The 27,022-nt window shown below is 40.9% G+C and overlaps 1 protein-coding gene and 2 non-coding genes across 3 annotated transcripts in view; 1 reads left to right on the plus strand and 2 right to left on the minus strand.

The window, feature by feature from the left end:
- SYT9 (synaptotagmin 9) overlaps positions 1-27,022 on the plus strand; it is a 209,443-nt gene that overhangs the window by 100,922 nt on the left and 81,499 nt on the right. The gene's annotated exons all lie outside the window — the stretch shown is intronic.
- Positions 23,817-23,888, minus strand: LOC136176120 (small nucleolar RNA SNORD27). Its single transcript, XR_010664498.1, has one exon. It is a non-coding gene; the product is annotated as a small nucleolar RNA SNORD27 (small nucleolar RNA).
- On the minus strand, positions 24,150-24,225 carry LOC136176121 (small nucleolar RNA SNORD26). Its single transcript, XR_010664499.1, has one exon. It is a non-coding gene; the product is annotated as a small nucleolar RNA SNORD26 (small nucleolar RNA).

Here is a 27,022-nt window from a genome sequence, read left to right on the forward strand (position 1 = left end):
TTATATATACAGGCCTATTTCTAGATTCTCTTCTTTTCCAGTGCTCTATTTGTCTATCTTTACTCCCATACCACAGTGTCTTGATTATTGAAGATTTATTTTAAGTCCTAAAATCAGGTAATGTGGGTGTTCCAACTTTGTCCTACTTTTTACAAAGTGGTTTTGGTTTTTCTAGGTCCTTCAAATTTCCATATGAATTTATGATCAGCTTATCAATTTACACACATAAGCACAACACACTGTTGGAAGCTTGATTAGAGTTGCGTAAGACCGATTTGGAAAGAATACACATCTTAAAAATACATATTGAGTCTTCCTAGTCACGGTATATATCTCTCCATTTAATACATCTTCTTAAATTTATTTCAGCAACATTTTATAGTACAGATATCGGCAGCTTTCTCAGTGTTCATGTTTCTCCTTCCTGGTACTATGCCCTATAAACTGTAGCTGCAGTGGACTTTCCAGACCCCCACATCCATTTTCTCAACTCAGGCTCCCACTGGGCTCTTCCTGGGTTTCCACCTCTGTGTTGTATCTTTCCAGGGGGTGAGCTGGGGCAATCATAAGACCCCCTTGTTTGTTTCTTGTTTTTCAAGTATCACTTATCTTCATTGGCTAGTGTCCAGTGTCTTGTAACCCATCGTTTCGTGTACTTTGTCCAGATTTTTACTTGTTTAAAATTTGAGGGTAAATTCATTTACTGTTTTCCCATCATTGTCAGAAGTGATTAATTTTCTCTGAGACTTAAAGAAATGATATTGTTGTTCAGTCGCTAAGTCGTCTCACTCTTCATGACCCTGTGGACTGCAGCACACCAGGCTTCCCTGTCCCTCACCATCTCCTGGAGTTTGCCCAAGTTGATGTCCATTGAATCGGTGATGCCATCCAACCATCTCATTCTTTGTTGCCCTCTTCTTCTTCTGACTTCAGTCTTTCCCAGCACGGGAGTCTTTTCCAGTGAGTCAGCTGTTCGAGTCAGGTGGCCAAAGTGTTGGAGCTTCAACTTCAGCATCATTCCTTCCAAAGAGTATTCAGGGTTGATTTCCTTTAAGATTGACTAATTTGATTTCCTTGCTGTCCAAGGAACCCTCAAGAGTCTTCTCCGACACCACAGTTTGAATGCATTAATTCTTTGGCACTCTGCCTTTTTTACTGTTTAGCTCTCACATCCATACATGACAGCTGGAAGGACCATAGCTTTGAATATATGGACCTTTGTCAGCAAAGTGATGTCTTTGCTTTTTAACATACTGTCTAATTTTGTCATAGACTTTAAAAATGGAAATAGTCAAAGATGATTTTTTGGTTCCCAGCATGAGCAACCTCAAGGAAGGTGTTAGTATTTACTGAAATAGGAAGCAATAGATGGAGAATAGGTTGAGGTTTTTTGTTTTTTTTTTTATGTTGATAAGACCATTTTTAACATACTGAGTTTGCACTTCTGGTGAAATATTCAAGAAAAAAACCAAAAAGCAGTTGTATATACAGATATACAAGGCTGGAGCTCAGAAGCAGAGTATGAATTGGAAATATGAATTTATAAATTGTCTACATATATTGTTTAAGGTATTTGAATCATAGAGGTTGATGAAGTTACTTAACAGAGAATCTATAGTGAAGAATGCAAAGAACATGGGACAAGTTCCTGAGACCTTAAAGTAACTTGAAGTGGGACAGTCAAAAAGGTCAAAGGAAAACTGATACTGTATTCTGGAAGTCCCTGGAAGCATGTTTCAAGGAACTGTGAGTTGTCAGGTGGTCAACAGCTACACTGATGTCAATCAACAAATGCCTGAACAAATCCATTGGATTGTGCAATGTGAAGGTCTTTGGTGACTCTGCTTAGTGGAGTCAGCAGCCAAAACAGAAGCCAGAGTGGAGTAGACTGAATAGCTAGTCAAGTAGGGGAACTTAAAGATGCAGGAAAAAGAGTGTGAGCAGTAGAGGGCACCCCGAGCCCAGGAGCCCATGGGAAGGTAAGAGTGAAAGCGATCCAGAACAGAATTGGTGGGTCAGCTTCCAATAGGACATTTCCTCCCCCATCACAAGTGGGAAGGCGAGGCCCCACACAAGCCGGAAGCTTCATGTAGCCCCATCTGCTGACACATCTTCTCCATGAAGCATGACATGAACTGTGTGCTTAGTGTGAGTATGAAAGGGCCCCTTCCTCTAGGAAGCTGGTGATCCTTTGGGATGTACTGGTCTGATTGCTTTTACACCAACTACAGAATATAAACTTGTTGACACAGCCTCAGTTCAGTTCAGTCGCTCAATTGTGTTCGACTCCTTGCAACCGCATGGACCACAGTACTCCAGGCTTCCCTGTCTATCACTAACTCCCAGACCTTGCCCAAACTCATGTCCATAGAGTCAGTGATGCCCTCCAACCATCTCATCCTCTGTCGTCCCCTTCTCCTGCCTTCAATCTTTCCCAGCATCAGGGTCTTTTCCAATGAGTCAGTTCTTCCCATCAGGTGGCTGAAGTATTGGAGTTTCAACTTCAGCATCAGTCTTCTAATGAATATTCGGGACTAATTTCCTTTAAGATGGACTGGCTGGCTCTCCTTGCAGTCCAAGGGACTCTCAAGAGTCTTCTCCAACACCACAGTTCAAAAGCATCAATTCTTCGGCTTTCAGCTCTCTTTATAGTCCAACTCTTACGTCCATACAGGACTACTGGAAAAGCCATAGCTTTGACTAGACAGACCTTTGTTGGCAAAGTAATGTCTCTGCTTTTTTAATGTGCTGTCTAGGTTGGTCATAGCTGTTCTTCCAAGGAGCAAGTATCTTTTAATTTCATGACTGCAGTCACTATCTGCAGTGATTTTGGAGCCCAAGAAAATAAAGTCTCTCAACTATTTCCATTGTTTCCCCATCTACTTGCCATGAAGTGATGGGACTGGATGCCATGATCTCAGTTTTCTGAATGTTGAGTTTTAAGCCAACTTTTTCACTCTCTTTCACTTTCATCAAGAGGCTCTTTAGTTCTTCTTCACTTTCTGCCATAAGGATGGTATCATCTACATATCTGAGGTTATTGATGATTTTACCAATAGAAGTATTTTTTTAAAGGTATAAAGGTATTTTTTTAAAGGTATAAAGGTATAAAGGTATAAAGGTATTTTCTTTTCAGAAATAAATTTGTTGACTGTTCCCTTTATTATCAAGAAAACTTGAGTAAAAACAGAAGGTTGGATAATCCTGAGTACAAAGACACTTGTGATTCCTCTGTGCATAGACAGGCACTGTAAACATTTGGATATGGCTGTTCTGTATTGCCTCTGTCCATGGCTCTTCACTGCAGCTTTTATATGTTTCTGACATGATTTGGCCCACTTCTTTGCTTTTCTTTGTGTAAGGGAAGAAGCAGAATGCACAGCTGTGTCTTCTCAGAGGACCCTCCCTGCGGGTGGTGGGCCCTTGTCCCTCAATAGCTGGTCAGGGTTTCTCTGGCAGCCAGGCAACCCTGGGTAAACACTCATTCCATGTGCAACGTTAAGAGGAAGCTTGTCTGGCTGCTTCTGTTTTGGAGGCCGAAAGGTCCCAGTCATTTCATCTGAAAGAGAAGCTGGCACTGACCAGTTAGCCAATCCTATTTTCAGATAGTCTTATGAAAACATTCAGTTTAAAGCAGGGTAACACTTGGAGGACCAGTGCTGAGGCAAGTCTCATATGCAGCTTTAGGGATCTTGGGACCAGCGTCTCTTCAGCAGAGGATGCTGCTGCCCTGGGGAATAAGGACATTTGCAGATAGGCGATGCTTCCACTTAAGTCTGGAGGGAAGTGTCTCACTAGTTATTCACAACAGGATATGGAGAGCAGCTTGTTGAGGGGATGGGAAGCTGAACAGAAGAAATGTTGGAGTTCTACCATATTGAGACAGAGATCAGCAGCTCAGTGAAAGAGGGCATGCAGGGATGGGCAAGTCCCAGTGAAGCACTTATCTTTCAACAGACATTGCAAGTCAGGCTCAATGCTAGGCGCTGGGATGCCTGTAGAAATGGAAGGAAGAAGCCACAAGCTGGCAGAGGCTTATGTCTGTGGCATCAGAGTAGGAAGCCAGTTCTAAGAAGCAGCAACTCGTCTCTAGCTCTGTTTATTCCCTTCTCACCCTGGAAGAGTGAGGTGCAAGGAAAGAGAGAAAATTCACTGATAAGGGACTTTCCTTAATATCTGGGTTTCGTATTCTAGATTCCTTCAAAATGAAAAGGCACACTTCAGCATAGAAGGAGTCCCCTAATCAGGTCATGTGCTGCATAATAACTATAGTTTGAACACACTCTTACAGAAAAAAATAGGCGATTTCCCCTTCAGAGACATGCATGGGCTCCAGGAGTCCTCCTGAGAGTCTTGTGTTGGCCTCTTCATCAACCTCATCACCCTCCCGGTCCCTATCAATCTGTTCCCAAAAAGAAATGTCACCAGATGGCCCTGCAAATGTTACCTGGCCGTCAGCGTGGCTTCACCCAAAACAGGGAGGCATAGAGAATTTAATCCATACTTCATTTCCTCCATTTCAAGTCAGTTTTGGACCCTTGATGGGCATTTATTACTTTCTTAACACACTGGGCTGGACAGTAAGATCCATAATCCAACTGTTATTAAAGAATCTTGCTTTTACATTTAGTGGGGGAGGGTCCAGTGACTCACAGATCCAAGTTTCTTGTAAGAACTCCTCTCTTGTTAGCATTAATATCAGATTTTACTGCCCTCTGCTTCATGAGCTGCGCACTGCTTCAGCATTCTCAATACCTTGAGCTATTTTTAGCATTTAATCCTTTCCAGATAGAAGAACCATCAAACCTGCTCTTCTTTTTTTTTTTCCTTTTTTGTGCAGAAGAGAATCCTTCTATATTTTCAGATTGTGGATGGGTGGTTTTTAGGAATTGAGCTGGTCTTTTTGAAAAATGGCCTTTTCTTTGGCTGTCTCTTAGATTTCACACCCAGGTGTGGGTATCAGGTCTGGTCCTGACCCGAGTCTGTGTCTTTCTCAATGGTAGTGTTATGCCCGATGTCCGAATCCCCGAGCGGGAAGAAAAAAGGCTTCTAAGACAATGCAACTCGCAAAAAAGGGAAGTTTATTACTGACTCGAGCCAGGGCCTTCTGCCTCACCCATCACAGTGGTGCAGGGTCAGAAAAAGCCCCGAGCCCAAGCTGTTAGCAAATTTATAAGATATGCATAAGCAATTAGTAGCTGGCTTAAGCGGATTGGTTACATGTTTGCAAAGCAATTCTATTGGTACAGACTTTCGCGGGCTTTTTCAAACCTGGGCGTTCGCGGGCTTTTCAGTTTTCCCTTTGTCTCTTACTGGGCGCATATTGATTGGCTGGCTCCAGGTTACCTGATGCGGGTAGGGAATCTTACCATTTCGGGGGAAGCTAAAACTTAATCCAGGCTGCCTGTCATGGTATTAACCCTGGCAGCCTCACATTCCCCCCTGTCTTCTTGTTTCTGTGGAAGGCCCAATCATGGGTCATTTATCTGTGGGGGCAGTTGAATATTGAGATCTGAGTAACATTAGGTGGACAGACAGGCAGTGTGTTTTTCCTAACAACTTTCCCTTGAGAGAGACTTCATACTCAAGATGCTTTTTGGGAATTGGGGCGGAGGTCTCTTTCTTCTGTAACTTCTTCTTGCTGTGCCTGGGCGTAGGCCTGCCTGGCAGAGCAGAAGTCTCTCTATACCTGACCTAAGTTGGGGTGTCTTATATCTGAAACCAGCTTTTATTTTTGTAATAACAGCAACTTAGTTTGAAACTGTTGGCGCCTCTCAGAGATAAAATAGACAGTTGCCAAACAGGAGACCTAACAGGCTGGTCATCACTGGTCTCCAGAAACAGGAGGCAACATTTGGGGTGATTTGCTGGTGGTCAAGCAACAGAGCTGTGTTCTAGGAATTTTGTGTTTAGTCTGAAGTTACCATATTTTACCTGGGTAGGGGCTCCAGTTCTGTAGAAGAACTCAAAAGACATTGTTATGCATGTTTTTTGAGTCAGAACCAGGACCCGTCTCAAGGCTGTACCACCATTTGATTGTTTTTTTTTCTGTTTTTGTATTTTTTTTTTTTTTTCCTGATTAGCAATTGTTTGAATCTATGCTTTAGAACTCAGGGAAGGTCAAGGAGGCTGAATAAAGCCTATATTTTATAGTACAGCAGGTCTGTACTCTAGAGTCACCAGCCCACAGAGTCTTGCTCAGCTTTAATTTAGGGAACCAGGGTAACTATGACTGTGATAATCTCTTGTCAAAATGGGGCATAGGATTGCCTCAACCTGGAGAAGAGACATTGAACTGGAAGTATTCCTGAGTTCCAAGTCTCAGATCTGAGCCTTGCATGATCAAAATCTCAATCCCCTGGTCTGCCATTTTGTTGTAACATACCCAGTTAGTAGTAGCTAGAGGAGGGATAACTGGAGTTTTAATAGACAAAATAAACCTCTTTTTTAGAAGAATAGGCCTGAAACCCAGTCTGGACCCGGCACTTCAGGGAGACCTGTAGCCAGGTGGCCAGTTGCCCAGCCTTATAAGAAGTAAGGTAGAAGTTACTAGCTTCCAGCAGACATTGTTTTGAGAATGGTGGCATCTAAGCCCGACACGACTCAGAAAACTCAAGTGTCCAGCAATACAATGTCTAATCTGAAATTACACCCATAGTAACACCTGGTTATTTCTCAGGATGTCTGAACCATAGCTGAGTACTCTATTTTGACTTTTAATTGTAAAATTTTTTTTAATAGCCAAAGCAGATGGCACCATTAATGATGTCAGTGTTTCTCTAAGTATGAGAAGATGCAAGAATTGGGACTCACAAAATCTCCTGAAAAGATCTAACTATCTGAAGGCCTGTTCTGCCAGTTTTTTTTCTAGAGCACGGAGTGCCTCATTCTTGATCTTCACCCTGAACTCCCTTCAGGGCCGTTAAAAGTCAGCAGCTGCAGTGGCCATGATCCAATCTCTGTAGATGTAGATGGCAAGTGTCAATCTTCAGTTGGCAGAGCCCCTTTTTGTTCATAAACTTGACCATGATTTTGAGGGGGGCATTTCAAGGCCATTTTATCCCACGGTGCTGAGAATGTCCATTCTCAGGTTTGGCAAAGATTTTGTTGACAGGCCACTCAACGTGCTGTTACTGGACTAGGCCATAAAACAGTATCCAAAATTCTCTGGACCACCTGTCTTACTAGCCTCTTGGTCCAGGAAAACATTCCCTCTTGTTGCTTTTTCTCATATCTAGAGTTACACTGCCATCATCATTGATCTCATAGGGAACTATATATTATTTTATCAGAGGCCTCAGTCATACATTTGGCACTGTAAGAAATAGCAATTTTGTAAAACAGGTGAAATACAAAGAACATAGCCAGCAGTACTAGTAAAGTCACAAGTAAGACTTAAGAGCTTTCATTAGATGTAGCCCAGTATATATCTCAGGTCGTCTGACTTAGTCTATTCTGTATGAATCTTTATCTTTCAGGGAAATTATACATTGGCACTACCATCTATAAGGCACATAGCTCAGTTTTTTACTGTTACTAGACTGATTATCTTTAGCATGATATAATTGTTTTTAACACAGAGGAGACTTTAAACCTCTTATAATTGTGGGAGACTTTTTTGTTGTTGTTGTTGAAACTTTTTTGTTGTTCTGATTGAGCTTGAGGAATAGAAAAAGGCTCAAATTTATGGCCAGAGTCAGAGTAGGCATTATTAATTGGCCCAGTGAGGGGATCTAAATTTTTTTAGGGCCAACCAGTTAGAGTCTTGTAGTGGAGAAATTTACCAAGGTAACCCAGAACTAGATACAGGTAATTGGCCACAAACCCAACAATTGGATTGATTTCTAAAACCAGCATAGAATCAGTCCTCTGCTAGAAAAGCATTTGATTTATATGCAAAGGTCTAACAAGTCAAGAAAACATTATAAATGATCATACAAAGCAGATCCAGCATCTTGGGCAAGCTGTCTACCTCTGATGTTGCTGTCTTCTCATCCTGGTGTAGTTTTTTTTGTTTGAGCATCATTTTAAGGTGAGATCAGGTCAGCTGTCTTCTCTATAGACTAATCCAGTGTAGGAGCCTTTGAAAGTGGGAATTAATCTAAGAGTTAATTTCTCTTCAGTTTTATTGTGCATGAGCTAGTTAAGAGTACCTGATAAAAAGTCTTTCCATCCAGGTTGGAGACAGTCTCTTAAATTATGTCTTTTTCCAGTCCTGGTTGCAGGCCACGAGGCATCTGATCTTCATCCAAAGATAGATTACTGAGATAAGCTTTAGAAACAAACTTTTACATTAATATCACATAACAGCAAAGAACTATCTAAGAAATGAGTCTTACTACATGCAGACTTCTATCAACAAACTGGGATTTAACATTTATGTACCTGTTAGTGAGATAACCTTCTTAGCTCATTTGTTAAACTTACTGGAAACCTAAGAGACCAAATTATTTTTATAACTAGTTTGAGAGGAAGGTTTTTTTTTATTTCCGGAAAACACACGATTTAAACCTGTAATTTTTAGATAGAAACCATAAAAGTTATAAGCATATTTGCTGGTTCATTTAGTCCTTTGTTAACTTTTGTGAAGTCATCAGGTTTTTCATTAGAATACCAAGACGTATCAGAATGTTAAGAACTCCATATACTTTTTAGGATATCTGTATTATAAATTTTTTCATACATTATAACATGAGCAGATTTATTACTCATTTGATAATCTTTTTCATGTAATTTAACCAACTAAATAAACAGTTTAATATCCCTCTTTGGGGTGTTTCAGGGGCCCACTGAAACACCCCAAAGTTAGCTAGATGTCAAAGGAACTTCAAAAGAATTCAATTTAGGAAGTTTTATCGAAAAGATCAATTAAAAGCTTTAGAACATTTGGTCAGATTTAGTCAATGTTGATGGGTGTATCATTTAGCTTGTTGATATGTCACAATGGGTGTAAATACCAAGGCTCAGGGTCTAGTGAAAGTCAGCTCAGCCACTTGGACCTAATTGGTTCTAAGCAGTTTTCTTACAACCAGGTCATTTTTAACAAAATCCACTTATCTAACTAATTGTAATTTAATTTTAGAAAATCTTGATCATGCATAACTCTTTTTACTATTTTTTCATACTTTACTGAAAGCACACTTCTTGCTTTCTTTTAGCAATCAAGAGCTAACTTTTATTAGCATTTTATAGATTGGTGAGCATAAATACCAGTGATAATTTTTAAAACTCTTGCTTTTTTAAAACATTTTAGGATGGCATGGAACATTATTCATTTATAGTCCCAAATCTCTTTCGTTTTTCTGTAAAAAGAAATTAGTGTTTAGTAGTAAATGTTTTAAAATCTTATTTCATTTGGAAATGACCTAATTATTTAGACACACACACATATAAACCTGGCAGTCCTCATCAGACACTCCCTTAAATACAAGAATGCAGTCTCTCAGAAAACCTTCTATAGAGACACAAAACTTCAGATGTCTTCAAAGATTTTAAAAGGAGGAAGGGAAGCCAGGTTGAAAGAAGGAGGAGGAGGCGGGAGAGGGGGCAAAAGGGGTGGACTTACAGACGTCTCCTGCCACCTGCAGACACCCAGGCGTTACAGGAATTTTCCTGGGCTTCCAGAAAAGGGAGACCAGAGACAATGCCGGCACACACACAAACACGGAGAGCCGAAGACAAACACACAGACAGACAGACGTCGGCCGACGACACAGCGCTGGGTTTTCGGGCCCCCTGTATTTTTTTTGCCTCCCGGTAGCCGATTTATTTTACCGAATGGCGTCCGCTGTTCACCAGACTCGGGGTCGGGAGAGGAACTTTTTTTCCCGCGGAGTCGGCTGCCTTCCAGCGCGTCCGCTGGCCTTGGCCTTACGCCAACTAGTCCCCCTTTATAGAAAGCTTTCCTTCTGCGCCAGATACGTACCCTCCTGCTCCCCAGCAGGGCCTTGAATTTACTCTGGTCCTTCCTGAGCACCGGTGTTATTTTTTATCCTTCCCCTTTGTCCTGTAAGCGTTTTCTTCTCCCGGTCAAGGCATCCCGGACGAGCCCCCAAATGTTATGCCCGATGTCCGAATCCCCGAGCGGGAAGAAAAAAGGCTTCTAAGACAATGCAACTCGCAAAAAAGGGAAGTTTATTACTGACTCGAGCCAGGGCCTTCTGCCTCACCCATCACAGTGGTGCAGGGTCAGAAAAAGCCCCGAGCCCAAGCTGTTAGCAAATTTATAAGATATGCATAAGCAATTAGTAGCTGGCTTAAGCGGATTGGTTACATGTTTGCAAAGCAATTCTATTGGTACAGACTTTCGCGGGCTTTTTCAAACCTGGGCGTTCGCGGGCTTTTCAGTTTTCCCTTTGTCTCTTACTGGGCGCATATTGATTGGCTGGCTCCAGGTTACCTGATGCGGGTAGGGAATCTTACCATTTCGGGGGAAGCTAAAACTTAATCCAGGCTGCCTGTCATGGTATTAACCCTGGCAGCCTCACAGGTAGCAGTTATAGAAAAGTAGCAGAGGTCAGTTTGGCTGGTCCTGGAGAAAAAGATAGAAGCTGAACTCCACCAACTGAGATGACGACATGGCCATGGCCAGGCAAAGGGACCACATACCCTGACGCGTTTGAGCTCCCGACATCTTTGAAGAAGTGTCAAGTCACAAAATTCAGAAGTGAATTTGGAATAGAAGTTTCAAGTGGGTCCCTGCCTCCTGTTACCACCAGTTACTCTCTTCACAGTGGGGTTAAAAACTTCTCAGGGTTGCTAGGGGCTGGGAAAGGGGGAAATGGGGGATCATTGGTAAATGGATAGTGTCTAGGATAATGCATAAATACTGGGAATGCATAGTGGTGATGGTCACACATCATTGTGAACGTAGTTAATGCTGTTGAATTGTACACTTACAGATAGTTAAAGTAGCAAATTTTATGTAACATTTATTTTACCACAACTTGAAAAATATTCAGAAAAATAAAAGCTCTCTGCTGGGATATGTAAAAGACTTGGAGGCAGCAGAGGAGAGCCCAGACCTGAGCACCCAGAGCTGTCTCCTGCTGGGCACAAGGACTGTATCTCGGAGGATGGCTCCTCTTTGTTTCAGAGGAGAGCCAGGCAGTGAGGTCTGGAGACCCCACCGACACCTGTACTAACACAATTCACCCCTTTTATTTCACTCTCTTCCACTATTTCTCACTTCTGTCACTATCTCTGTGCAAGGTTCTGTCCTGGACACTGAGTACACCCACTGGAAATACAAAACCAGAGAAGAATCTTAATCAAAAAAGAATTTTCTTTTTTGCAAATCATCAGTGAAGTCAAGGAACAGCTGCAGGGTGGATGAACCCTTTAGACTCCGAGTGCCCACGTGGGACTGGCGTCCCAGCAAGTTTCCGTGGGAGGAAGAAGGGACTCAAGAGTAATGCACACCTCCTAGATGTCAGACCCTGGGTTCAGTGCTTTTATATGTTTCCCAGTTAATTTTCGCAAAAGGGGTAATCATGCCCATTTTACAGAAGAGGAAACTGAAGTATAGAGGGGTTCATTAATTGCCTAAGGTCACACAAATAATAAAAAGTGGAACAAGGTTTGTATGTAAGCCTATTTAGAGCCCATGTTGTGAAACTTAATGCTTATTTCATTTTACCACACTTCAGAATATCTGTCCTAGTATAAAAATATGCTTTGAACAATGCCTTCATCAACTCCAGAGTAAAAATGTGTTTGTATCATGATATGTGTCCAGCACACTTAACGAGAGCCACTAGTAGTTCTGGTGTTTTCATCTGAGATCCCCTCCCCCGCGTGAGTCTCTCCCGCCTCTGGAACCTAGCCACGGTGCTCTGATACATCACAGCCTGAAAAAGGGACAGGCTGGCCAGACAGTTGTCCAGAGAACTAATCAATAAACGATGCCAAAGCACTGAGGTGGGAGGAAACTATTAATCAGTATTTCTCTCGAAGAGAATATTGCATATAGTTGGAAATAATACTTTAATAAGTCCCTGAGGGAGAGCAGTGACATTCCCAAATAGCTTGGGTTTCAGGGAACGCTCCATAACCTATCTCCTGAAGATGTCAGTCCTGTTACCTGCAGACTTCAGGCTTGACTGTTCAGATGATCGAGGGAAGACCCACACTACCTCCAACAACCTTCTTTCTCTCGCCATCAGAACAGTCAACGTCTCTTCCAGTTAACACTGAGCAGATACTTAAGCAATACCAGTTTGAAGGACAGCCAGCGTTGACACTTGCCTAAGCTGCCCACATGCACTGGTCTGGCCTGCAGGCCTCATCTCCCTCATAAACACACCCCCCCCAGATGCAGTCCCATGGCTCCAACTGACTCCCCTTCATCTTCCTTATTCTCAAGGCCACTCCCCAACCACTCCTTTCATGACTGGCTCTGCTGTTGCTGCCACTACCAGCTTTCAACCTAAGAGCATGATTTTTCCGGAAAATTAGAGGATGGGGCAAGAGGGAGAAAAGCAATGCTACATGCATTTTGACACTAACCCAAAAACAAACAAACTCCAGCTTTAATAGACTTTTAAAACAATGTATAAAATAATTGTTTTAGCAGATTGCTGACTCTGACCCCATTGTTAATCTTCATCCTCTTTGTGAGTGGCAGTCACTTATCAAATAGGGTCAGAGGGATGGGGTAAGTGTCAACTTGGTAATAAAAGCAGTAATGTTTATAATACCCTGCTGCTGTCTTACAAATACCCAGATCAAAGGGGCCACCTTAAAGAAGTTCTGCTTCCATAGAGCTACAATTTAAAAAATGATTTTGAATTATGTTTTTTGCACCTTGAAACAGCATGGTATATATTGCCTGTTTCTTATCAGTTGACTCTGGTGAGCTTTGGTGGGGAAAGGAACTAATAACTCAGTAGTTCATAAGATCTTCAGTACCAATGAACTATTAACCATGTGTCATCTGGGGCACTGGTTACATTTTCTAAAGTCTGCCATCTGTGCTAATTGGCCAGCAATGTGACTTGCCCGGGTCAAGATCCCGCAGTCATTGCAAGAGGGCCCTGAGGCTTTGGGCAGCCTGGGTGATGGCAGTCCCCAAATGCACGATGTAGCAGTGATGCTGGCCTAGTTTTTGGAGCAGCTCCTGAGATATTGGCCCCTAATGTGGGAGCTGCGTGTGGACTGGAGCTTCAGACTGCTTGTTCCCTGCCTGGAGTCTTAGCCTGTCATCATTGATTTTATGGGGAAAGAAAACATTTGCTTTTGTAAACACCACACCAGTGCCTTCAATAAGATGATGTAATGGGATTAATGATGCACTTTCCAGAATCCTCATCGATTCTAAAGATGGAAGTAGAAACTTGAGATGAGGCTAAGCTATGTTTTGTCAACATTTGGCCTCTCTATTAAGCAAAGTATCCTCAGACAAACAGTGGGCTTACTTGAAAGCTATGCTGGTATTTGAATACTTGGGGCTGGGAAGATTCTGCCTGTGTTACAGACATCACCAAGAATGTAACTGTCAGGCCTGAGAGTGAGGAGAAAAGGATTAAAAAATAAAGAATGACCAACCTCTCTATGTCAGAGCCTGCTGATGGGTGAGCAGGTGGTGATTCACTTGTGAATGTGTTTTCCAGGAAATAAACCTTGAGGTATAAAAATAAAACATTAGAACTTCTGATAATATTATCTCATCTCTGTCATTCTCTTTTTTTGACCTATATTTATTGTATATAATTAGAATGTTCTAGTTGTATATAAGTTTTAAGTGAGTAAATATATATATATATGTTGGGGCTGTATGCCCCAATCTGTTTTATACTACATGTGCCAATTATAAATATATTTCATCTGAGGTCCAAATGTCATCTTCATTACCTGTTCTGGAAAAATAAGCATTGCTGCTGCTGCTGCTGCTGCTAAGTCGCTTCAGTCATGTCTGACTGTGCGACCCCATAGACGGCAGCCCGCCAGGCTCCCCTGTCCCTGGGATTCTCCAGGCAAGAACACCAGAGTGGGTTGCCATTTCCTTCTCCAATGCATGAAAATGAAAAGTGAAAGTGAAGTCATTCAGTCGTGTCCGACTCTTCGTGACCCCATGGACTGCAGCCTACCAGGCTCCTCCGTCCATGGGATTTTCCAGGCAAGAGTACCGGAGTGGGTTGCCATTGCCTTCTCCGAAAATAAGCATTGGGACCTCTTAAATAGGTTTCCTTTCCATGTGGCACCATGTTAAGCTGTCAGTAGAGGGCGCTAGAGAGACAATGCGGAAAGAAGGGCCTTTTCTTCTTCGGTCTGGTATCCTGTCCTCAAGGGCTCCTACAGAGAACCAGCTTCTCCAGCACCCAGTTCCTACAACTCCGGCAGCTTACCTAGAGCCCTGCCCTTGCAGTGGGGGCTTCTGCTCCACAACACAGGTGGCCCCTTCAGGGCTTGGCCTCTGCATTGCACAGCAGTCTGCAGCCCTCACCAGCAACTTCCCTCAGCTGGTTTTGTAGCAGAGTGTCTCTGCTGAGACACCTTCCCCTGAAGAGCTCTTTCTGGCTTCTAGATGGCAGATTTCTGGCAAGTTTCGGAGGGTGGATTTCCAGTAAGTTCTGCGAGTGCAGGACCGTGACTTCTTCTCATTCAGTGAGTGACAGCTGTGTCCTCTCCTACAGGGTCTGAGACCTCGCCTCAGAAACAGGGAGGATCCTGTCCTTGGGTCTATCTCAGCCCAGGGGGAAATGGTTGCTCTTTGTATCTGCTATCCCTCCGTTCCTTAGATGTCTGGTCATTTCTTGCTAGCCAGTGCCTCATTACTCAAGCCTCTGTTACAGTTAGTGATTCTTCGTATTAAACTCGCCCCATCTCAATTACTGGTTTCTATTTTTTGTTTGGACCCAAACAAATACAGTGTAACTTCTATTAGTAAAAAGAAAAAAAATGGTGTCTGCATTGCCAGCGTATTTACATTTTATTATTGTGCAGGTATATTTATGTACTGTTTTACTAATTTTAATATATTGAAGCATACATGAAAAATTTAATTAGACAAAGATGAAACATTATATATATGTATATTTGATGATGTGGACCATTTTTTAAGTCTTTATTGAATTTGTTACAATATTGCTTCTGTTTGTTTTGGTTTTTTGACCATGAGGCATGTAGGATCTTAACTCCCTGACAAGAGATCGAACCCACACCCCCCCCACCCCGCCCCCCACATTGGGAGGTGAAGTCTTAACCAATAGACTGCTAGGAAAGTAGGAAAGTCCCTGAAATATTTTAACTGTCTTGTTATAATGGCTTTATACTGCATTAGCAAATATTTCAAGTAACAATATTTGACCAAGTATGGTTAATCACTAATAACAGTGAATAAATATCTAAATTTCAAATGTTTTTGATCAAGACTGAGTGAGGTGGCCTGTGCCCATCCTTATATTAAGAATAAACAGAAAAAAAAAAGAATGAACAGATTTTATGTTTAAAATAATGAATAAAGAGAAACTGTTTTATTTCCTTACCCTACTTGAAGATAGGGTACCGTATTTGCACATCTCTGGGATACAGGAGCTCTCTTTAGGTACCCTTGATCTAAGGGGTGCTGATTTTTCCCTCCGCTTTCTGGGAAGCCAGGTGGGCCCCTCTTAGGGGTTTCCAGTCTTACCTTTTCACCTAACTGGTTTACCCCAGTGTGAACTGCAGATAGGTCTTTGTACATTTGCCACGATATAAAATGTTGGAGAAGTGCCATGTTAGTATTACCTTTTATGCTTCCTCTCCTATCCCTTCTGTCAATCTTTCTGGCCTCAACTCAGATCCCACCTTTCCCTGAGATTTCCCCTGCCTTCCCTTAGCCAAAGGAATAGAAACATCCAGCCAACATAGATTACCCCAGCTTCTTCCACAGACTTCTGCAGTTTTTTTCTGATCCATCTGTTAGACAATTGACCAGATTTTCGGCCACTGCTTGGGATACCTCTTATATTGGTGTTAATGAGTTAATGAATAGGGAGAAACCAGTTGGTGGGATTGACCTTAGAAATCATTAGGTCAAATGATACATAGAAGAGAGGGGCCCTATCAAGTTTAAGTGGAACTTATCCAGTATCACTTGCAGCTTGAATTGGAGTTCCATATTCTCATCACTAGTTCACAGTTATGTTTCTCATCCTGTGTTTTCTCTCACCAGTTATTTCAGGATTCCTTGGTAAGCCATTCCTTTCCTTTTTGACTTGTATTTGCCGTGGTGAACTTGGCCCAGGGCCATGTACAAATTGGAGCCCGTGAATCAGCCCTTATTTGAATTTATTTGCTCACAAGCAAGCCTCTTCCTTGGATTTCATTTGGGGATCAAACCTCAATCATGCCAATGGCTGATAGTTTCTCTTAAGCTCATTAACTGTCTCAGGTCTAGGCTGAAATAACTGATGATGTGCTTGAGCCTGTCTAGGAACTGAAATTTGTCACTGAGGTTCAAGTCAACAAATGGTAATGAGCCCGTCAATGGATGGAAGAAGCAATTCTGAGGCTAATTGTATGGGTCCTACTTGCAATTTTAGCGCAGAGAGAAAAACTGAATGTTTAATGTGTCTACCATCTGCATCTTCAAACTTGAGTCGCCTCTCCAGTTCTTGAAATTTAATCTTAATGCTTTCTTTGAAATTCTGACACTCAGTATCCAGATCTTCCCTTGGGAGAAATGGCTCCTTGTGTATTTCACTGTTGTCAGTCTGAGCAGTTAGCATCCAGGCTGTGCCTAGGACACCTGAGCCTGGTGTGAGGGCTTTGCCTCTCTGCTCTTTCCTCCCAGTCCCAGCCTGACTTGACTGTTTGTAATGCAGCCCCAGGGAGGGAAGAAGTAGCAGAGACTGCCCTGTTGCCCTTTATCCCTCCATACACGACTAATGATCCTTTCCCCTTGTGATCCAATCACTTAAACCTCTGTCTTGAGAGCATTTGACATAACAAAAAAAACCACTTTGGGAACCTTATAAAATGAGTCCTTTACAGACAGTTGTCACCTCTTTAACGGCAGATCCAATTAAAATGTAATTGTGATCACCAATAATTGACGGTCCACACGCAGATTCTGTTACTTTGAGAACAGTTGTTTTTACTTCACTTTTTCCCTAGTTTTAATGTTAAAAACATGTGCATTTGTGCGTTCTGCTGGTCCATGTTGAGTAATTACTACATGCCAGGCCCTGCGCTGCCATGTCCTAGGGGTTCTGTCTTCACGGTGTTTCAACTAGGCAGGGAGGTTAGGGTTAGGGTTATTACCGTTTAATTAAAATTGTGAGACTTGGCACAGGAAAAAATGCCAGGTGCCCCAATAACCTGTAACAATGGAGCAGAACTTGGTCTGAGGGGTCAGGGAAAGTTTCCCCAAAGAAGCAGTGTTTATGCTGAGGCTGAAGTGTGGCAAAAAGGTCATAGAAGTTCTGGGAGAGCACTTCACCATGGGAAAACAAGCCATGTGAAGCATTTGGGATTTTCTTCCCGAAACAGTGGAAACCTACTAAAGGAATCTTAGGAAGAGAGTAACATGAATCTATCTTCATTTTAAAAGTAACCCTCAGGCTGTTATGTGGAGATTGTGTGGTGTCTAGGGGAAATTGTCAAGGACTGTATTGGTATTGTCTTAGATTTGGAGATTAGGAAAACGGAGCCAATGTCTGGTTGTTTGGAAATACAGGATACATAAGACAAATACAGCATACAGGATACAATACAGTATACAGGATACAAATATAGCATAAGACAAAAATAATACTAGGTGTACACTGGTCTTCAAGACTTGATAATAAAAATGCTTTAAATTTTAAAAAAGTTTTAAATTACTGGCATTACTAAACTTTGTCTCCCTAAACAAGGTAATGCACATGAAGCAGTCATAACAAGACCCCAGCTTCTCTGAGAGGCTCCTGGAGATAGCAAGGCAAATGAGAAGTAAACCCTTGATATAATAATTTTCAAATAAGTGGATAACCAGAGACCTCAAACCTACTCCTTTTACTTTTCCTAATAGTCACTTTGGTAGGAACCTCACCCAGTTGGGCATAATCCAGGAAGAGCCATGGTTTAATCTCTCACCAGCTATATCCATCTAAGAAAAAAATGCACAATTTTATTAAAGCTATTCTGCCCTGGAAGTGGATATTGAGAAGAGGAAGGAGAGATAGATGACCAGAACCATTAACTCCTTCCACTTTCTTTTTTATCCATCTTTTATTCTCAGCATTTTAACATACAGAAAAATGCAGAAAATGTAACAGATGCTCATATAACATTTTGTCATATTTCATTCTAAATGTTTTTATAGATATAAAACAGTACAGACATAGTCAAAGTCCTCTCAGTCCCCTGAGATAACCCCTGAAGTTGGTCTCCTTTCCATGAAAATTTTTATTTTCATACATGTGATTGTATCCATAAATGAAATGTAATAATTGCTTCAAGTGTGTTAGAATTTTTCACAAGTAGCATCACAATTTAATGTCTTTTTGTAACTTGCTTTTTTTCTTTTTTTCATTTATTTTTATTAGTTGGAGGCTAATTACTTTACAATATTGTAGTGGTTTTTGTCATACGCTTTTTTTCTTTTAATATTATTTTCTCAAGGTTTATCCACACTGATACTTGTACATATAGATCATTTACTTTATTTGTTAGTTAGATTCCATTCTGTGAAAAAATTAGCTTGCCTAACCATTCCTTATGACTGATGGATAGTTTATGTTAAAAAGTACAAAAAAAAATCTGAGATGAGCATCTTATATGCATGTCCCTTAAGGGCATTAGTAGAAATAAAATTGCTCAGACTTAGAGTATACACATAATTCAGTTTTATCAGGTGTTTCTAAATTGCAAGTATTTATGCCAGTTTATACTCCCACCAGAAATATATGGGCCTAGGTGTCTGTACCTGTTTCCCTAAACTTAATTGGTTAATTTTAATAATCTGACTGGTACTAAATTGTATCTTATTAATTTATATATATATTATTAGGATTTCTTATGGTTTTCCTGATCGTATACTTTGGTCATTTTTCTCTTGGGGTTACTTTCTTGTTCATTAATTGTTGATATTTCTTTACTTTCTGATTATAAGTCATTTTTCAATTATGCAGGTTACTTCTGTCAAAATAAAGCTTAACTTTTAACTTTCTTATATTTTTTGTCATTCAGAAGCTTTTAATTTTAATACATTCAAAATTTTCTCATCATTCCTTATGGTCTGCAGTTTTAGACTCTGCCTTAAGAAGTCTTTTCTTACCCCATCATCATAAAAAGAGCATCCTAAATTATCTTCTAAAACTTCTTGCATTTTACAATTAATTGTTCTGTCTAAATTTTGTTTTTATGTGTGCAGTGTGTGAGTTAGAGACCTAAGTCTGCCTTTTTCCATAGGGAAGTCTATACCCATTCTCTATTGCCACAGTAATGTTGCATAACCACAAAACCTCAGTGACATATTTATTTTGCACACAAGCTTAGCTGTTCTGCTGATCTGAGTTGGGCTTAATGGGCCTCACTCATGGGTCTCTTGTCTGCTGACCTTGGCTAGGCACCACATACAGCGGAGAATGAAAGCAGGCTTCTGTTGAGACAACTGTACTTAGGTATACTCCACACACTTCTCCAGACTTGTTATTGTGGCAGAGGCTCAGGAGTAGGAGAGAAAGTGGAAACCTGGGGCATTTCGAAGCCTGGGTTTGGAACTGACACACAGTCACTTCAGCATTGTTTTATTGGCCAAATCAATTTGCTAGGTGCCCAGATTTAAGGTATGGGGAAATAGACCACTTTTTTATGCAAGGCGTTACAACCTCATGTGCATGCGTGCTCAGTGGATTCAGTCATGTCCAAACTCTTTGTGACCCTGTGGACTGTAGCCCATCAGGCTCCTCTCTCCATGGGATTCTTCAGGCAAGAATACTGGAGTGGGTGTCCATTTCATCCTCTAGAGGATCTTCCCGACCCAGGGGTAGAACCTGCATCTCCTGAGTCTCCTGAACTGCAGGTGGATTCTTTACCCACTGAGCCATCTGGGAGCCCAAAGCATATACGGAGAAGGTAGGGAATTGGAGCCGTTTTTTGGAATCAATTTACCAGAATTGTCTCAGCACCATTTATGAATAATCCGTTCTTTCTCTGACATGACAAGTTCTCACATATACTTTGGTTTTTCTCTTGGTACTCTTTTCTGTTCCATCATTTATATTTTGTCATTTTCTATGTTATTTTAGTAATTGTTGAATCCAGCAGTATAAGTCTCCTCCCACTCAACTCTGTTCTCAGCTATCCTCTTCTCTTTCTTACATGGATCGGCTACTTTTAGGCCTTCATTATTCCTTAAGAATTTAAGGGCCAGTTTACCCAGTTACCCAGGAGATCCAACCAGTCCATCCTAAAAGAGATCAGTCCTGGGTGTTCATTGGGAGGACTGATGCTGAAGCTGAAACTCCAATACTTTGGCCACCTCGTGCGAAGAGTTGACTCATTGGAAAAGACCGTGATGCTGGGAGGGATTGGGGGCAGGAGGAAAAGGGGACGACAGAGGATGAGATGGCTGGATAGCATCACCGACTCGACGGACATGAATTTGAGTAAACTCCGGGAGTTGGTGATGGACAGGGAGGCCTGGTGTGCTGCGATTCATGGGGTCGCAAAGAGTCGGACACGACTGAGTGACTGAACTGAACTGAACTTACCCAGTTTCATGAAAAGCAATGTAGACATTTTTATTTAAATTACCTTGAGTTTATATATTAATTTGACTAAAATGAGCATAGTTATAATATTGATCCTTTTTTAACCATAGACCATTTATTTCTCCATTGATTTCGATGTTTATTAATTCATTGAAAAAGTATTTCTTGAGCCATACTCTGTACTAAGCACTGTTCTAGAAGCTGTTATACAGCGGAGAATAAGAGCAGAAAAAGTGACAGGTTTGAGGGCTTTATATTCTGGTCTATATTTATTGTCTGAAAACAGACAATTAAAAAATGCAAATATTAGGAGGTGCTAAGTACTATGTAAAGGAAGATGATGTGCAAAGAGTTAAAAGATGATAATTAGGTTAGCATTATAGTTTTATAAATGATGCTCTTTTTTTCTGTCATTCAATAATAATGTTCTCCTTAATATTTTTTATAACCTTTTTACATTTATGTTAATACAATATAGTTTTTGAGGCCATTCTGAAAAGTTGCCATCTTTTATTTATTTATTTTTTAATTTTTTTATTAGTTGGAGGCTAATTACTTCACAACACTTCAGTAGGTTTTGTCATACATTGACATGAATCAGGAATACACGTATTCCTCATCCCGATCCCCCCTCCCACCTCCCTCTCCACCTGACTCCTCTGGGTCTTCCCAGTGCACCAGGCCCGAGCACTCGTCTCATGCATCCCACCTGGGCTGGTGATCTGTTTCACCATAGATAATATACATGCTGTTCTTTCGAAACATCCCACCCTCACCTTCTCCCACAGAGTTCAAAAGTCTGTTCTGTACATCTGTGTACAGAAGTGTCTCTTTTTCTGTTTTGCATATAGTGTTATCGTTACCATCTTTCTAAATTCCGTATATATGTTTAGTATGCTGTAATGTTCTTTATCTTTCTGGCTTACTTCAGTCTGTATAATGGGCTCCAGTTTCATCCATCTCATTAGAACTGATTCAAATGAATTCTTTTTAACGGCTGAGTAATATTCCATGGTGTATATGTACCACAGCTTCCTTATCCATTCGTCTGCTGATGGGCATCTAGGTTGCTTCCATGTCCTGGCTATTATAAACAGTGCTACGATGAACATTGGGGTGCACGTGTCTCTTTCAGATCTGGTTTCCTCAGTGTGTATGCCCAGAAGTGGTATTGCTGGGTCATATGGCAGTTCTATTTCCAGTTTTTTAAGAAATCTCCACACTGTTTTCCATAGTGGCTGTACTAGTTTGCATTCCCACCAACAGTGTAAGAGGGTTCCCTTTTCTCCACACCCTCTCCAGCATTTATTGCTTGTAGACTTTTGGATAGCAGCCATCCTGACTGGCGTGTAATGGTACCTCATTGTGGTTTTGTTTTGCATTTCTCTGATAATGAGTGATGTTGAGCATCTTTTCATGTGTTTGTTAGCCATCTGTATGTCTTCTTTGGAGAAATGTCTGTTTAGTTCTTTGGCCCATTTTTTGCTTGGGTCATTTATTTTTCTGGAATTGAGCTTCAGGAGTTGCTTGTATATTTTTGAGATTAATCCTTGGTCTGTTGCTTCATTTGCTATTATTTTCTCCCAATCTGAGGTTTGTCTTTTCACCTTGCTTATAGTTTCCTTTGTTGTGCAAAAGCTTTTAAGTTTCATTAGGTCCCATTTGTTTAGTTTTGCTTTTATTTCCAATATTCTGGGAGGTGGGTCATAGAGGATCCTGCTGAGATTTATGTCGGAGAGTGTTTTGCCTATGTTCTCCTCTAGGAGTTTTATAGTCTCTGGTCTTACATTTAGATCTTTAATCCATTTTGAGTTCATTTTTGTGTATGGTGTTAGAAAGTGTTCTAGTTTCATTCTTTTACAAGTGGTTGACCAGTTTTCCCAGCACCCCTTGTTAAAGAGGTTGTCTTTTTTCCATTGTATATCCTTGCCTCCTTTGTCAAAGATAAGGTGTCCATAGGTTCGTGGATTTATCTCTGAGCTTTCTATTCTGTTCCATTGATCTATATGAAAAGTTGCCATCTTTTAAAATTACAGATTTTTTGGGTGGTGAATAAAAATGCTGTTGATTTTTGAGTAGTGGCTTATACCCAGCAAACTTTTGTATTTGCTTATTGTTAAATTGGTTTGCAGATTCTCTTTAAAATTGTTTTTAACAGTATACAATTTTGATTCTCTTTATTTGTCCTACCTGTTGCTGTTTTTCTTAATGAGAACATTGTCAGGCCATTCCAGCATAATACTGTATAGAAATAATGAGAGCAGAGAGGTTGTCTTCTTAAAGGGAAGGTTTCTAACATTTTACCATTAAGCGTGACATTCTCAGTGAGTGTTTGGAGACATCTTTTTGTCAGATTAAAGGTTCATGGTTTGCTAAGCAAGATGAGTTTTGGTGAATGAGTGTTAAATTTTAGTAACTTTTTTTTCTGAGTCTATTGTGATGATAATATTATTTTCGGTTTCCACCATGCTTTGTGGTAGATTACAAGTTATATTGTCTAAAATTAAGTTATCCTTGAATGCTGATGATAATCATACCTACTTTGTTAAGGTATATTTTTTTTTTTGTTTCTTGCTTTATTTTGCTTTCTTATGATTTCTTTAGCATTTTTGAAGCTGTGTTCCTAAAGCAGTTGGCTTATAATCTTCCTGTCTTGTACACTCCATGTCTAGTTATCATATCAAGGTTATACTAGCTTCATAAAACAAATTGGATAAAGTTGCTTTTAAAAACAACCTACTCTCTAAAAAAATTTGTATAAAATAGAAAATATTAGTTCTTTGAAGATTTGGTAGAATTTACCCAACAGATTATCTGTTTTAGGGGGCTTTTTGAGGTGGGTTTTAAGTAATTGATTTGATTAACCTAATGGTTATCTATTCTTGATGTGAACATTGATAATTTTATTATCCTAGATAATTTTCTGTTTTACTAAGTTTTTTAATTTCTTGGTATTGGTAGTTGGTATTCTCTAACATTTCTAAAAGTTTTTAATATAGGCGTAATTATGTGGCCTCTTTGTCATTGATGGCACTGTTTGTTCTTTACCTCCTTTTTCTTGATCAACTTTGTCAAGAATTAATTTGTCAGAATTATTCAAAGAATCAGGTTTTTTTTTTGTTTTTTTTTTTTTTTCCCACTTCTCAGTAGTAAGATGACATCACTTTTGAGTTCAGGCATATGCTTGTTATTTTACCTTCATCATGGAGTGGCCAGTGCGATTTCAACCAGCAAGTCCCATCCCGATACTATGCTTCTACCCCCCTCCCCCACAACTGCATAAAGCATCACGTACCCACCTGCAGCATGAGAACACTTGATCCACACAGGGATAAGTCTTGTCTCATCCTTCCAATCTGTAAGCTCCTTTGAGTTAAACCATTTCTTACTTTTATATCTCGTAGTTTAACTGTCCCACGTTAGTGCCTTAACAACGCAGGGCTAAAAGCCCAAACATTTACTATGGATGGTGCTACTCAAAGTTTTTATGTTTTCTTCACTAATCCATCAGAAAGAGAGAGTTCAATTTTTGAAATCATCCCCGTAGAAGAATCGGGTTTTGTATTGTTAATCCTTTTGTCTTTATTGCTGATACTTTCCATTTTCTTCTTTTTGTGTTTTGTTTTGCGTTTCATTTTTGGTGTGGTTAGCCTGTTATGCTTTTTCTAACTTTTTGATGTTTTTTGTTGCATCCTATGAGTCATTCAGCTCTAAGTAGCTTCTCGTCCCCATTATAATCCCTGTTTTGGCTGGTGAATTATTTAGAAGTATGCTTTTTAATTTCCAAATTTATGAGCTTGTTTGGCTTTTTATCATTGATTTATAATCTTATTGCATTTTGCTCTGAGACCATGATCTGAAGAATATCATTGTTTTGGATTTACTGAGACTTCCTTTGCAGCCTTAAATGTGGCCAGCTTTTATAACTGTTCCATGGTTCTTTAATAAGAACATGTTTTCATCTTCTGGTTTCACGTGAGGAGCTTGGAGCCTGCCACTCCATCCTGACAACAAGTTAAAAGCCGAGCAGACTGAAAAATCAGCAACTGTTTTAGAATCTGAAAGACATGTGAGAACAGCCTGAAAGACAGGGCAGACCAAGAGTGGAGAGACCTCCAGGTGAATACAGAGAGTAACTGTTCCCTGGCGTAGAGACTCATAAGTGGAAACCATCCCTAGAACCAGTGTCACGATAGGAAAACCTGATGAATTGCTGAAGGCTCAGTTAGACAACTCTGAGAATTAAAAGCTCCAGAGAAACCCAATCATAGTGGAGCCGCAAAATTTTGTGAGGTTTACCTCAGGAGCTCAGTCAGGTTTCCACAGTAAATATCAGAGAGAAATCCCTTCCTCCTTTTGGCAGAGAAGAAAAAGATCCATTTTGAAATGCACAAGAGTACTCTGTTCTTCTTAACAAGGACTGCCATTGGGAGGAGCTGTTTCAGTTCAGTTCAGTCTCTCAGTCGTGTCTGACTCTTTGCAACCCCACGGACTACAGCACACCAGGCTTTCCTGTCCATCACCAACTCCTGGAGTTTATTCAAACTCATGTCCATTGCATTGGTGATGCCATCCAACCATCTCATCCTCTTTCATCCCCTTCTCCTTCCACCTTCAACCTTTCCCAGCATCAAGGTCTTTTCCAGTGAGTTGGTTCTTCATAGCAGGTGGCCAAAGTATTGGAGTTTCAGCTTCAGCATCAGTCCTTCCAATGAATAGTCAGGACTGATTTCCTTTAGGATGGACTAGTTGGATCTCCTTGCAGTCCAAAGAACTCTCAAGAGTCTTCTCCAACACCACAGTTCAAAAGCATCAATTCTTCGGCTCTCAGCTTTCTTTATGGTCCAACTCTCACATTGATACATGACTCCTAGAAAAACCGTAGCTTTGACTAGAAGGACCATTGTTGGCAAAGTAACGTCCCTGCTTTGTAATATGCTATCTAGGTTGGTCGTAGCTTTTCTTCCGAGGAACAAGTGTCTTTTAACTTTGTGGCTGCAGTCACCATCTGCAGTGATTTTGGAGCCCCCCAAAATAAAGTCTCTCACTGTTTCCATTGTTTCCCCATCTATTTGCCATGAAGTGGTGGGACCAGATGCCATGATCTTAGTTTTCTGAATGTCGAGTTTTAAGCCAACTTTTTCACTCTCGTCTTTCACTTTCGTCAAGTGGCTCTTTAGTTCTTCTTTGCTTGCTGTTGAACCAGAGCCTAACCTGCTGGAGTAGTATCAGAGCCTAACTGAAGCAACTTCAGTTAGCTTTAGCTGTCTTCTGCCACCTAAAGGAGAGGAAGGAAACTTTAAAACATTTGTGAAGTTCACAGTCCAGAGGCACAGGCTCCTTAAAAAAGACTGTGAGACCTAATCACGGGACTCTAGTACACTTCCCCTTCCCCCACAACTCAGCACCACATTACCAAAGATTCTGTTCACAGCAGTTCTTGTTACCCAATACATCATGTCCAGCTTCCCTGGTAGCTCTGACAGTAAAGAATCTGTCTGCAATGTGGGAGACCTGGGTTTGCTGCTTGGGTCGGAAAGATCCCTTGGAGGAGGAAATGGCAACCTACTCCAGTATCCTTGCCTGGAAAATCCCATGAACAGAGGAGCATGGCATCACAGAGTCAAACATGACTGAGCGACTAACACTTCCACTTTCATGTCCAGCTGTCAAGAAAAAAGGCACATCAAAAGGCAACAAAGCACATTTTGAGGAGACACAGCAAGCATCAGACCCAGATATGACAGGGATATTGGAATTATCAGATTAGAAATTTAAAACAACTGTGATTAATATGCTAAAGGCTCTAATGGATAAAATAGTATGCAACAACAGATGGGCAGTGTAAGCGGAAACATGGAAATCCTAAGAAAAAACCAAAAGAAATTCTAGAGATTAAAAAAAACCAAACCACCTAACAGTGGGGCTAGCCTGAGCATGTTGAAGGCATGGGAAAGGATCACCTTAGATGAGCTAGAGTGAAAGGGAAGCAGTGCCTAGTAAAGGTCCAGTGGAGTAGGAAGTGAAAGGAAACTGAGAAGGTAGAGTCAAAAAGAAAAGCTGGAGAATCTGACGTTGTGGAATCCAGGGGAAGTGAGTGATTTCCAAGGGTGGGGAGTGGCCGTTTACGACAGACACCTCTGAGAGGTCAAGATGAAGATGGAGAAATGTCCACTGTCTTTAGTTACGTGGAGGGTACCTCCTGGGAGCAGTTTGGGTGGAGCTCTGGTGCAGAAGCCAGGTAGAAGCAGGTTGAAGAGTAAGTGGGAGGTAAGGAATTGGATCCATGTTGCCTAAACAACCCTTCAGGGAAGTTCGGCCAGACAAGAAAATATCGTTGGGAG

The sequence above is a fragment of the Muntiacus reevesi genome, chromosome 9 (assembly GCF_963930625.1).
Source record: "Muntiacus reevesi chromosome 9, mMunRee1.1, whole genome shotgun sequence".
Lineage (NCBI taxonomy): Eukaryota > Metazoa > Chordata > Mammalia > Artiodactyla > Cervidae > Muntiacus > Muntiacus reevesi.